Source organism: Alligator sinensis, unplaced genomic scaffold (genome assembly GCF_000455745.1).
Source record: "Alligator sinensis unplaced genomic scaffold, ASM45574v1 scaffold223_1, whole genome shotgun sequence".
In the NCBI taxonomy this organism is placed as follows: Eukaryota; Metazoa; Chordata; order Crocodylia; family Alligatoridae; genus Alligator; species Alligator sinensis.
Window position 1 is genome coordinate 191720 of NW_005841936.1, and position 14249 is coordinate 205968.

Consider the following 14249-nt stretch of genomic DNA (forward strand, 5'->3'; position numbering starts at 1 on the left):
ATGAAGAGGCAGGCGGGGGGGTATTGTGAAAATAGTGCTAGAGATATGTGGGGATTTACCCATCTACATTTATGCTTATAACTACTTTTTGGGTGCATGCAAGTAGGTATTATTAGTGGAAGTAAGGAAAGAGGGAGGAATTGCTGTATAGTTGGAAACTGTTGAAACACTAACCTTTGCCAGCTGTCCAATCTATTTTCAAACTCTCAGTCATAGCCCTAATTCCAAACCTGTAGGGGTACATTCTCAAGTGTGATTCTAAAACATCTGTTACTAACCACAAGGAAAATGGCTAGTTGCTTTTAGCTCACATGCACTGCAATCCCTTGTGGAAATTTAGTAGAGATCAAAGAAATACAGCCGGTGCACTAAAAGCATTGCATAGCACCAGCTTATTTATTGCTCTTTGAAAGAGCAAAAATGTACAGTGAAGAAAAGGAATTAGAACTGTAGAAACTAGTACTGTCAAGATATTTCTCTTTTAATCAGTTGTTTTTTATTGTTGATAGAGGACTGTATAGTGTTGGTTACCATCAGTATGCTTTGGGACAGGTAACTAACAGTCCAGTCAACTATGAATAATAACTAATTTATCTGGGCATTTTTGCTTAAAGGAGCTTATGGTAAATATGGTACAAGACCTTCCTTTGGCATCAGCATTAATTAAATGCTGTCAATTCACCTTTCCCTTGACTTTGATTATTTGAATTTCAACTGCTTTTAGGGAGAATAATACAGAAGTTTATGACTCAGTATTCCACATCTGTTGCAGTTTAAAAGACTCAGTCGCCAAGAATTTTATAAAGCATCCCTTAGTAATTATTCAGGAACTGATTAGTCTATACATTATAGGATGGGCATAAGTGCATCCTCTCTTGTCCATCTCATTCTTTTGAGAGTTATCATTATTATATACATTTGAACTAGTATCTACTGAGGCAATGTTGAGATTTTTCTCTCCACCATGCCTGTCTTTGCTGGATCTGCTAGAATGCTTTCTCCCCAAGGAGAAAGGAAGACCTTGCTTCTGTGCTGAAAAAAGAACAGCTAATAAAATCCTTCGCCACATTTTATAGAAACCACAATTAGGTTTTGGCCAGAAAAGTGAAATGGCAGATGCTGCCATTCTGTATGCATTCCATGAAGTATGTATGTGCTATAATAATGCAAGGGAGAGTTGATGTGCTGTCACTTATGCAGCTGTAATTTAAAGGCTGTTTCACAAGGATTTCTAACTCCACAAGTTTAGTAGGATAATAGGACTAATCATGACATTGTGGCCAATATATTTGTTCAGTTAAATGTCTCATAGCCAAAATTACCTGACAGTGTTTCAGTTGAATCTTGTATTCTTCTACTTTTTTAAATGGTTACACTCCTGTATTTTCTATTTTTCTGCTCCAAAGTTGTGTACATTTCCTTGGTGGACAATTTCTTTCCAGACTGTGAAACACAGGAGGCTTCCTTTAACTGAAAGACACTTACATTATATGAAAGCATTGCAGAGCAGAATCCCATTTTATAAGTCATTTAGAGGAGGACACAATCAGAATATTTTAGAAAAAGTGACTTTTACAGTAGTCTCCCTGCTTTTCTACAGCCATTATTGCAGCTTTTACTACTTGGAAAAAATAATTTATTTTTTTCTGGCCAACTTTGGCTCCTCCTTGGTTCTACCTAACACTTTTTTGGAACCATCAGTCTGTTGTTGCCAAATATGACTTATTGCAAAATATGAGCATGAGGTTTTCACTGTAAGATAAAACAAAAAGCAACAGTGAGGGAACGAACTTTTATCTGAAACATAAGTCGTTTGTATGCTGGGTGCATCTACATGTGCAATTAATGTAAAGCAATAAACTCTGATATACAGCTCACTGAAGTTTATTGCTCCTGACTGTGCCATTTGAAAGTGAGCTCAGGACCGTAGTCCATTGAGCCAGATCAGAGCAGTCCCTGCTGGCAGGAGACCCAAGGGATCAGCTGGCCAGCCTGGGGCTGCTCTGATCTGGCTCAGTGTGCTGCAGAGGGGCTGGTCGGGGCACAAAGGTCCTTCAGTGCAGGGCTAGCCACCAGGCAGCCTCCACACTGAAGCACTCTTGTGTTCCAGCCAGCTCTATCGGCATCTACACATGCATTGCTACCCTCAAAAAACCTCTGCAGCAGAATAGTACTTGTTTTTACAAGTACTAATCTGCTGTGGAGTTTGTTTCTTGCAGCCTAATAGGGCTGCATGTGTAGATGCCGAGACATTTACTGCAGTCCTAATTAGGCAACTCCAAAGTAAATGTTTCATGTAGACGAGTCCACTTTGACCGCTAGCTGCACAGTCCTACATATGACATAACATATTTGCATATGTATGTTTTATAATATATTGAAATTAAAAATGCTTTTAGAATTCTTTTTTCAGTTTCCTCTCTTTTCTTCTTTCCTTTTTCCATTCCTCCACTCCAGTTCTCTCCTAAATGCATGTAAGATCTAATTGTGTTCACTGATTTCATTGTCTTCCTACATTTCTTTCACATTATTATTTTTCTCCATATTCCTTAGTCTTCCCCATCTCACAATATTTCCTTTATTCTGAATCTTTATTCTCTCCCTTGTCCTCTTAGCTATTCCTGTCTCCCTTCTTTTTCCCCTGACTCTCCTAAATCTGTTACCCCATGTCTACCATGTGATCTTAGCAAGTCTTATGTTCCATATAATATTTGTAATTCATGGTATCTTCAAAAATGCCCACCTCTCAATTCTCCTAAACATAAATCAGTAGGCACCTCTCCAAAAACATGTGTCAAGACTCAAACTCATTTCACCCTTTTCCCAGACCACAAAAAATGGAGCTGTTTCCATGAGGAATCTCTCTTTCCTTTCTGACGTAGAGGTAGTGGGGAAAGTTTTCCGCTCATAACAGATCATGGAAAAGGAGTCCTGCCTTTCTGCCTTCACATTTGGCCTTCTGCTCACCCTACCTCCCTAACAGCAGGTGGAATTCAGTCATGGCTTGTGGGGCTGAGCCATGTGGGGAGATCTGTGTTTGATAGTGCCAGCAGAATGACAAGACAACCATGCAATGGTGATGTACTGTCTAGACTTCCCCTACTCTTACTGCCTAGCAGTTCTTATAGTGGAGAGTGCACCGAGTCTTCCAGCACAGGACTGAGATCATTTTTAACCTGCCCCTGCACAGTAGGTTTTTCTAACTACTTCTGTTGGCTGGTTATGATGACTTATGATGCCAGGTTCTGTATTTCTTCAATCCTGTGCTAAGCACAGGACTTGTGAGGAAGAGGTTGTAAGCCATTTTGGCCACAGCTTTCAGGAGGATTCCAGGGGCCAATGTAGTGATGTCAGCTCTACCCGAAGTAGCAACTCCCTTACTATAGATTGATTTCTACTCTTAATTGTCAAAGAATTTTATAAAGAGTATGCACAGTATGCCGTATAGTTTAGTTTATTTTAGGCTGTTAATCCAGTCCCTGAATCCAGTTAACTTGTATTTTTAATGAAAGTTATAAATATTATATAGATCTTTCACAGATACATTTTAATGAAGAAAAAAATACTTGTGTCAAAACTGGAGCAAAATCACTTTTTATTTCAAATATTGAAATAAGGTTTTAAAATATTTACAAACTCCCTGCTTAGCGAAGAGATTTTTTTTTTTGGTTATGGGAAAATTGGAAGAAGTGAGCATTAACAATTACTTATTGTGAACGACTATTTAAACAGATGCAGAGCCTATATATATATTTTTACTACCTCTTTATGCGACAGTATACATGTCATAACAGTAACAGAACAGCGGATGCTTTAAAGGGGATTTCTATATCTCATGTTAACATACATACCTCAAAACGGTTGCTATAGCGATGTCCTTCAAATCATATTAAAGAAAATTCCAGACTAATGAGAATCTTAGGTGAGTGACTAGCCTGCAAAATCCAAGACATTTTCTAGAAGTCAATACAGTTTTTGCTCTGTCAAGCAAGGAAAAATCTATTTGTTCAGTAGATTCTGCACTTAAAACTGGCCATTCCTGTTTTTAACTTATCCTACATGCCTTGCATGTTAGCCTTCATAGCAGTTTTGGGTGCCTGACAGCATAGAGATATGCCTTGTTTGCAAGGAGTCATTTTATGAGTAGGGAAGCTGAAAACTGTTTTAAAAACATTTTTCTCATGTTCATCCTACACAGTTAGGGGTATGCTTCTAATGACTTGAAAACTCAGATTTAAAGTGTTTTTCCTCCTTTTTCATATCTGGGCTGTGATAGAGCAGCTTAAGATAACTGGACACCCAATTCTTATTCAAAATATGGGATTTAACAATCTCTATTTCCTAAACAGCTTTAAAGATCACATTTTTGGACACAGGGTTGCCTGTTGTCCATAAATTTACAGATAGTCCATAAAAATAGTCTAAAAAGGCCTGTCCATAAAGTCCATAAAAATGGAGCTGTTCATAAAAAAGCTAAGAAACCCAGAGCTTGATTGAAGCTCATTGGGTGAGACTGGAGGCAATCTTTGAAACACAGACAGAGTAGAGCAACACCACCTGGTCTCTGTGTGGGATTACAGCATCCTACAGGGAACATTCTCTGAGGGCTTTTTTTTATAGCCCATTGGTCTCCCCTTCCACCTCCCCCCCATCAGGTAGGGCTGCTACATCCTCTCTCCTGCTTATAACACTGCTGAGCTGCAGCTAAGCAGACAGTTGTTCTTCTTTGGGGTCAGTGCCAGGATGGGGAGGCAGGGACAGGGAACAGTAGGGGTAAGGCTGGTGTGTGGTCAAGAGAATCAGGGCGTGGGCATGAGTAGGGAATGCCTAGGGTGGCAGCAGCACCATGTAAAACCATTTCTATAGTCAAACAGAGTTACCAACCCCAGAATTTTTTTTATTGACAATCTACAAACTTTTTGCTGACAACCAAACGTTCTTACTATGATTGGTGTTAAACCCTTATGTTTGACTCCAGCTCTTTTCCAGGGCCTGGCATAAGGGTTACATGTACATTGTGTAAAGCATTTGTCAGTAAAAATATCTTAGTAAAAAAGTTTGGCTGTCCTTAAAAAGTTCACCGATTGTCAGTAAAAAAAATGCCTTGGGTTCTCAACCCTGTGGGGCTACATTTCATATCAGCAGCAGTACCCCCAGTGACTTCACTGGGAATAGGCACAGATCCTATATATATTTGAAAGATGTAAAATATTCAGCACAGCCATTTTTGGACAGTCTGTGATAACATCTTGACAGGGGCTGGTAAGCAGTATTGTTGTCTAAATTCTCCTTACCACAAGGTCTTGAATACACTACTATGCACAGGCTTTGTTCAGAGATTTTTTTGTTATGTAGAAAGATAATCTTGAGAAAAACACTAAATAATAATGGATACATTTAAATAAGGCATAAGTAGAAATCAAGTAATGTCTCTTGTAGGATTGCCATAACTTAGTTGCTTGTGCTAATTATCCATACTGAGCAAGCAAGACTTTTAAAAGTTACGTATAGGAGAAGAAGAATCCAAAAGAGTTAAAGGTTTGTTGTTTTCCTATCTGCTGGAGGACTTTGTATGCATTCTGGAGAGGTTAAACAACAGTGTTTATATGACACATTGCAATTATGAACAAACAATTAAACCTTCTCTATATTCCTGAGAAGTATATAGTACCCCCCCCCAGAGGCAGAAACTATGAGAGAAATTTTAAATGACTGAACAAGGGACACTGAAAGGATCCATTTGAGAAAGCTGACAGGGGCCGTGTCTACATGAGCAGTGGACTATGCAGTTGTTACTGTGCAGTTGGTACTGGTATTACTGTACAGTACCATTGCCCCATGTTTTTTTTTAGATGCTACTGTGCTATAGCAATGAGCTACTGTGTAGTAGCAGCATGTCATGGTTAGTGCCCGCCAATGCTACAGCACAGTAGCAACAAGCTCGTTGCTACTGCACAGTAGCATCTCGTGTAGAGGTGCCCAGGAAGTAACAGTGGCTGATGGGATTTATTATATAGCACGCTGGAATGACAGCATAGCTGACATTACTCTTACACTACCACAACATAGCTGTCTACTCACTAAAGGGATGCTGTAGAACTTGCCAGAGAAAACAAAAATATTGGTTGTCAAGGCCTTAATGGTAGACGACCTTCAGATAATTTTATTCAAAGCAGACCCTACTGGGCTTGTCTAAACCACTGTGGTGTGGACTATGGTGACATGTCCTGGACTTTGAGGGATTAGCATGTCTAGCCTACTGAGTTAAAAGGCATACTCCAAGCTAGGAAGTTTATTAGTGAGGGTACTGCAGGCTCATCTCCAGCAGCCACTCACAAAGCCACCAGGGACTGATGAGTCAAGAGCAGGAAGAGATCCATAAGCCCTGGGCAGCCTCACTGGCATATCTCTTGGTTCAGAAACAGAGCAGACTCAAACTCACCATCTCTATAGTAGTGTTGCCAAGCCCAATGAGTTGACAAAGCTTTGACTGTCTTTGTTCCCTCACTAGGGTAGTAAAAAGAAACCAGTAAGATTTTCATTTTCACAATTTTTTTAATGTAAGTCAGGATTTTCTGCATGAAGCATTAAGAAATCAAACCAATGAATTTTGAACAATGTAAATTGTTCCATTTCCACCTGATTCTTTTTTATACTAGATGTAAAAGAGATTTTTTTTTAAACAGGTGATATTTTTTATTTTTTCACATGTATTGTATATTGTTTACTTGACTCTTGTTTTTTCAACCCATTCCTTCCATAATATAGAATGGGTTACAATGCTGAGGTCAAGAACTGCCCACCATACTGCTCATAGTTTAATATATTCCTAAGTGGTGTGCATCCAAAACTCTATATGCAGTCAATGGAAGTTGCAGGTGACAGCAGTGGTTATTTTGTCTCATGAGGAAGCTGTTTGGCAGATATTATTAATTAGACCTTCTCCCTGCTTTGGCACATTTGGGCAATTTCTCACTTCTCACATGGCTAACCTATTCTACCGAGAACAACACAGCAACATAGTTAAGGTTTATTTTTCCCCTAATCAACTGTAATGGGGTTGAAAATAGGAATGAAAGCAGGATACAGCAGGGTACTAAGAGGAAGCTAGATTGTTTGAATTAATTCAAGTTTAGCAATGAACTCTCTTTTTATGGGCAGAGTGAAAATACAGACTTTTCAAAGGCATCTGAAGGAGAAAAATACTTGTGGCTTGGCAAATGAGGGTAGAAGGCAGTGAAACGGAATAGTGATATAGTTCATTTAATTAGTTAGAAATACCCAATGCATAATCAGAAAACTGGATATGCAACTAATTAACTCCCTAAAACAGGTGAAAGGAAACAGAAATTTAAAATTAGGAGTCCATTCCTCTCACAAAGTTTTGTGCTGAAGTATAACCCTTCTATTCATCAATAGGTTGTACTGGATTTTTCCAACCCTGACAATATTGGGTGTTTATAGATGTGCTCTGTGAGGCTGGGGGGGGTGCTTTAATTAGCAAGCCATGCTAATTAAAAGTGCTTGAGTGTCACATGTATCAACGTCCCTGCACTGAAAAAATGGCAGCAGGGCACTTTGAACTAAAGCTCGTTCGATGAGCTTTAGTTTAAAGTGCACCACCACCATTTTTCAGTGTGGGGACACTGATACATGTGACTCTGGAGGCAGCTGGAGCACGTTAATTTCCATGCTCCAGCAGACTCGATTAAATGAGTCTGCTCTGATGCGTTGGATTTACAGCACATTGGAGCAGCCTCCCTGCATGTAAGTGCCCACAGTGAATGCCAGAGCTCTCCAAATTCTGTTTTATTAAACATGATTTTGTAAGGTTTGCATAGGGAGGGATTTCATAGTTTCATAATTGGTAGGGTCAGAAGGGACCTGAGCAGATCATCAAGTCCAACCCCCTGCCATGGCAGGAAAAAGTACTGGGATCAAGCGACCCCAGAGAAGTGTTTGTCTAACCTCCTCTTAAAGCCCCCCAGGGTAGGAGCCAGCACCACTTCACTTGGAAGTCAGTTCCAAATCCTAGCCGCCCTGACTGTGAAGTAGCGCCTCCTGATGTCTAGTCTGAATCTACCCTCTGCCAGCTTGTGACCGTTATTTCTAGTCACTCCTGGTAGTGCTCGGGGGAACAGGGACTCCCCCAGTGCCTGCTGGTCCCCTCTGACTAGTTTGTAACAGGCCACTAGATCCCCCCTCAGCCTTCTCTTGTGGAGGCTGAGCAGGTTCAGGTCCCTCAGGCTCTCCTCGTAGGGCCTGCCCTGCTGCCCCCTGATCATGTGGGAGGCCCTCCTCTGAACCCTCTCAATGCTGTCCACATCTCTCCTGAAGTGCAGCACCCAGAACTGGACACAGTACTCCAACTGCGTCCTAACCAGTGTTGCATAGAGGGGGAGGATCACCTCCTTGGACCTGCTCGAGATGCATCTGTGGATGCATGACAAGGTGTGGTTGGCCTTCCTGACTGTGTCCCCACACTGCCGGCCCATGCTCATTTTGGCATCAATAATGACTCCAAGATCCTTTTCTGCCTCTGCACTGACAAGAAGGGAGCTCCCCAGCCTGTAGGTATGCTGCTGGTTCTTCCTCCCCAGGTGCAGCACCTTGCACTTGTCAGTGTTGAAACCCATCCTGTTCTCATCTGCCCACCCCTGTAACCTTTCTAGGTCCAATTGCAGCCTATTCCTCCCTTCTAGCATGCCCACATCCCCCCACATCTTAGTGTTGTCAGCAAATTTGAATAGGGTGCTTTTTACCCCCTTGTCTAAGTCACTGATGAAGATGTTGAATAGTGCGGATCCGAGGACTGAGTCCTGGGGGACCCCACTGCCCACATCCCTCCCGGTTGAAAATGACCCATCCACCATGGGATGAGGTGGTCTTTTTAAATACAGATAAACTCTTCAAACTTAAACTTTTAAAAACAATCTGCTTTTTACTGCTATGTAAAATTAACAGTATTAAAACAGTTTGCAATACAACACTTGTTTGTTTCTGCTATATTTTTTGAACACACAGCATACCCACATCTAAGCAATATATAGAAGGATCTGCAAAATTATTGTGTGTTGTACGTGTTCTAGGGCATTTAAATAACCATGGAGGGAAAAAAAGAAAAAAAAGAAAGTAAGAAACAAGCTTCTGGCATGTGCTTTGTTGTCTTTTTTCCACTTTTGACAAGTGAATCCCAAAGCTAATAGAGATGGTTATATTGGAGATGTAACTGCCAACCATACATACACAATTGTTTGTAGCTGGAGACTTCCAGTGTTCCCCCTTTGCTCTTAGACTAGAAATAGTTTACAACTATTCCCTAGGGCTGTGCAAAGCTTTGGTAGCCGATTAGATTCGGAGGAGATTTGGCCAGATTCAGCAGCCAAATCTCCAAATCTGAATTGAATTGGGAGACCAATTAAAAGGTCCAAATCAAATTGAAAGTTCTGAATCAATTCAGAAAAGATTCAGAATTGCTTTGGAGAGTTGGCCATAGACTAAATAGGCAGCAGCAATCTGCACCACACTGGACACACCTGCCTCCAGCCGGTAAGTCTGCTGTGGTGGACAGTGGGAGGAGGGAAGGGGTGTGGGGGCAGGGACAAATCAATGTCCCCACAGTGAGAAAGGAATTGGGCCCAGGCTGGAACAAGCTGCCCAGCCAGGGCGGCGGGGCACAGGACTTAGAGAGGGGGGCGGGATGTGGGTGTGGGAGTGCTGGGAGTGGGGGCTATGTCCTGATGCTGCTTGCTCAGCTGGGGTGGGGGGGAAGGGGGGAGGTGTGATGCAGGTGAAACTTGCTCCAGGCCGAAGAGGACAAGTGGCAGCAGGGCATATCCCCCACTCCTAGTGCTGCTGCACCCACATCTCACACTCCCCCCACCTCCCCCAGCTGGGCAAGTGGTGGCAGCACCCTCATCCCATGCCTTCCTGCCCCAGCTGGGCAAGTAGCAGCAGTGCCCTCATCCTGGGCCTCTCTGCCCTGGCTGGGCAAGCAGCCCCCCATCCCGGCTGGGCAAGAGGCTGCAGGGCATAGCCCCCACAACCAATGCTGTCGTACCTGCATCCCATGCCCCCCACCCTTCTGAGTCCCACACACCCCTGCCTTGGCTGGGCAGCTTGTCCCAACTCGGGCCCAGTCCCTCTCTCGCTGTGGGGGCATTGACCTGGCCCCACCCCCACACCCCTTCCCTCCCTCCTCTGCCCACCACAACAGGCTTACTAGCTGGAGGCTAGTCCAGCTAGTAAGCATGTGTCCAGCATGGTGAGGACTACTGCCCATTTAGTCTATGGCTGACTCTCCAAAGCAACACCAAATCTTTGGATGCGATTCAGCCTAATCAAATCAGAACAGTGATTCGAATCTCTGAATTGAATCACTGTCCCTCCAAATCGGCCAAATCCAAATCCAAAGTGAATACTTAACATTTTGCACAGGCCTACTGTTCCCTCACTTTTGCACAGCAGGCAAGCCAGTTGGAAAATGGGTAAGGCAGTTGGTCAAACCAAGTCTGTTTTCCTTCCCATGTGACTGGAAGGAGGATGGTAAGTTCTGATGGCACAAGTCTTATTTTTTCTTTGTTAGTATGATGCAGGAAGGCTTTATTGACTGTGCAGGATGTTTGGAGGAATCTTACTTAGCCCTGAGTATTTATGCAGCCACGTTTTATTTGGTCACAATCTTGTCTTACTAGACAAATTTTCCTTTCATATTTGATAATGCAACACCACTGAAATTAAGAATATGATATAAAATATTAAATTTGGCCCTAAAATACCATATCCTATCTATTTACAGCAAATAGTTTCTAAAAAAAATGTAATGGCCTTCAAATCAATATAAAATTGATCTTGTTTGGATAGTTTTTATTTTGGTCAAGGATGCTAAAATTCATGTTCCTCAAACACCCCAAACAAGAGTTTTCAAGGGATTTTATGAAGCTAAATATGTGTATATTCTAGACAAATACATGAAACATATTTTATTCTTGGTATAAATTAATTAAGTTGTTCAAGTTTTACCATAGATGAATTAGTTCCTATTAGCCCTTTTCCGTGGCTATACTTTTTATTATAAAAAATTAGTTGGACGCCTTCCCCACCTTTTTAATTTACCTGCTTCTTGATTTATACAATTTATTATTAAAAAATGTCACTTGTAAGCATAAAAGGAAAACCTCAAATAAAAATTATCTCATTTTTTAAAAGTATGATACATTTTTGGTCCTGTTTAGAGTTATAAAAGGGAGTTCTAGGATAGCATTACACAGTATAGAAACTATATGCTTTGATTATTGCTGTTTTCTTGAAACTAAAGATATTTTGCCTTTTTATAAGACCTTGCCAGTTTGAAGCCCCAGCTCCACAGGCATGTACACACAGTTAATTTTACACCTAAGTAGTCCCGTGGAAGTTGAGAAAAATGTTTGTGTATGTGAACTTCAGTATATGCCTAAGCTTCTGCTAAGATAATCACTAAATTTTACCCCCATCCTCTTCCATCCTTTCCCAAACTAAGTACTACATAAATTGCTTCTATTAGAACAACATCTGAGTCTTGTACAACTGTTTTTTCCTTTCCGTTAGCTGCTATTTAAGAGAACAGTTTCTCAGTTCTTGCTCACACAAGTAGTTGTCTTAGTTTCACATCTAATTGCACTTCTATTCCCTTTTTGGTCTGAGTAAACTCTCCTCAGGCACTTTACCTGCATATGAGGGGTAGAATTTTATAATTCTTTTAGAAAAGGACCTGGTCACAAACCCTCCTTCCTATTGCACTGGTACTTCTAACAAAACCACTTAATCCCCTGAGTATCTGACAGGATTTGGCATCTTTAGTTTTTGCTTTTTGGAACAGGGGTATAAAATGACCAAACAGACTTCTTAAAGAATTCTTTTTTACTTAGTAGTAGGAACAACACATCAGAGAAAAATATTTATATTTTACATCCATATCTATCTTACCTGAGGTGACCTTGACAGTGACAACCGGGCCTAGCTTCTTCAGACACCCTAGCAGGTTTGCTTGTCTGAAGGTATATCTGCACCAAATGGTACACTGAAATGTAGAGGTACCTTGATCTAGCTTTAGTATGAGAAATTGGATGAATGTAGCTACATTAATATAAGGCTCCATCTGGGCTAATTTACCTAATTTGGGTAAATTTAGAACTAGCTTTTGTAGTTCCACACTTTATTGTATTGGGCAATGTGGACAGATCATGAGTTTTGATTCCTCCTATTTGTCTAAGACCCCTGCAGATCCAGCATCTCCTACTTTGGTTAGGTTAAACCTGTACAGTAATACAGAAAGCACAATCCAACCAGCCAGGCCAAGATACACTATTCAAATTATTATACTCTAACTCCATATTCACCTGAGTTAGTTCTATTCTACCTGAGTATTCACCAAAATACACCCCTCTGGAGAGGGTCCACCACTCGGCCCCAACCTAAGTAGTGTATATACCTTGTATTGGCCTTTTGTGAAGAGGAGTATTTGACAAATGGAGGAGTTAGCATTGCAAGACAAGACCCTAATCATGCATCTTTTGTACATCTCCTAAAAGCACATTTGTGGTGAAATCTGTGAACAACATATGAAGTAAACTGTAGAGCTATTTATAAACTAAAAGGTTTTGCACTCAACAGGAAGCATTCAGGATTTTAGCTTTTAAGGCTTCTTTAAAGTGATTTTTTTTCTTTGCAGTTGAGGAGGCAGTATAAAACTCCATGGTGTTCATGAAGAATTTCTGTAGCCAGGCCAAACTAACCCATCCTCTCCAATGTAACGGAATGATTTTGACCCTTGGGACCTGTAGGAGGGGGTAATACAGTTCTTTTTTGGATTAATTAATAATTCACTGACTTACCTACTATGATCATCTCCATGTATCTTGCTTGATCAGTTTAACAGCTTTACAAGGACCTCAGGTAGTAGTGACCTTTCACTTTCTCTTGTATCACAAGGTTAACGTCTCAGAGGGATTTAAATTCTTTAGTCTGATGGTGACCCTGCTGTAGGACTCATAGTAGGGGTAGTATAGTATCTATTGGTTTCTGCCTCGTTCTTCTCTATAACACTAGTACCCTTTCTCAGCTAAACTCACAGAAGGTTCTCCTTGTCTCAGAACTATTACTAGTGTTCTCATGTCTGCTTATCTATGAGAGTTTAGCAGTTTTGGTAACCTCTGTATTGAGCATTGTTAGCATAACTGAGGAAGGCAACTGAGGCAGCATTCCCCGATGCACCTTTGCTAGAAGGTGGGGCACAAAAATAGCCACTTAGATAACCCCTGCTACAGCAGTGGCTGACAGCTCCATCACCATTGGCACTGCTGCAGCTGGCACTAATCTGTGCCCCAGGTGGGGAGGTGTCCTTCTCTGCCTCTGTTGAGCAAAGCTTCTAATAAAGAAAATCTGAACATGCTCCAGGATCAGGCAGTCAGTGTATACCCACTCTCTTCTTCCCCTTCTTTGTTCAGATGACTGCTTTATCATTTCTTATATATTTTGTCTGTAAATCACATTTTTCTTACTATGATAAAATTCTGTCTGTATGGTATACTGATAACAGAACAGGGCAGAAGGATTTATAAATAAGATTTTGTCAATGAAGACTTTTCCTTACTTGCAGGAAGATGTCTCCTTTTTTTACAAATACCCATACATCTGTTTTATCAGAGTTGGATTCAGTGATTCATTGAAGGGTAATATAAAAAACACACATATGTTGCAAACATGATGCAATATGAGGAAGGATTCTGGGTTTTGGTGTCTATTTTATCCATATTTATTTATTTCTGAGCACTAGTGAGGGTTTTTTTAATACTGCAACAGAGCTTTTTTTCCTTCTGCCTCCCTGGACTCTTAGATAATCAGGTTATCTGATATAGAAATGGCCCTCTAACCAAACAAAGAAACAAAATGAGGAATGGCAAAGGAAAAAGGCAAAGGACCTTCCTATTCCTAGTATCTATACAGGCTTCCTTTTGCTGCAAAGTAGTGAAATACTGCCTTTCTGGAAGTTGTGATGTGGGACACTTACACGGGAAGATGAACACACCAGTCCACACCATTTTATTTCACCTCAGGCCTAATAATTCTACTATGGTTTTCTGCATGGACCTAACCTCCATTTTTCAGTGTAAGATTCACAAACAACCTTGTATTTCACTAAAACCACCTGCTTTGGAGAATTCCTTTCAACTGTCAGTTCAAGTATGGAGTTCAGGTGTCTACCTTTCCCT